We start from the raw sequence: 359 nt of genomic DNA on the forward strand, positions 1-359 counted from the left end.
ATTTTATAATAGACAAATCGAAAAAAAGTAATGAGTAAAGATAATTTATCTTCGAGAGCAAAACCCAAACCATCGCGTAGAATCGGAATGTTATGTCTAGAAGAAGGCTATAGGCTGAACTGTTTTTGCAGGCAGGAAACGGGCTTTTTATATGCTCCCAAAGTGCGTCTAGTTGCCGCATAAACATTGGCAATAGCGCGAAGGTGAACCGTCAATGCTGTTGCTGACCACAGGTATTTTGAAAGTATAACGTCTTCATACATGCATACGAGCATACTGACATATCAATATATCACATGTCTACCCATCTACCTATCTATCCATATAAGGCCAAGAAAATTGTAATAACAGTAATGGTT

At 37.9% G+C, this 359-nt stretch overlaps 1 long non-coding RNA gene across 1 annotated transcript in view; it reads right to left on the bottom strand.

Annotated features, from left to right (window-relative positions):
• LOC119594935 overlaps window positions 1-114 on the bottom strand; it is an 892-nt gene extending 778 nt beyond the window's left edge. The window contains exon 1 of the long non-coding RNA XR_005230664.1: window positions 71-114. This is a non-coding gene — a long non-coding RNA (uncharacterized LOC119594935). The remainder of the gene's footprint in view (window positions 1-70) is intronic.
• Window positions 115-359: the final 245 nt, after the last annotated feature.

The sequence above is a fragment of the Penaeus monodon genome, chromosome 34 (genome assembly GCF_015228065.2).
Source record: "Penaeus monodon isolate SGIC_2016 chromosome 34, NSTDA_Pmon_1, whole genome shotgun sequence".
NCBI lineage: Eukaryota > Metazoa > Arthropoda > Malacostraca > Decapoda > Penaeidae > Penaeus > Penaeus monodon.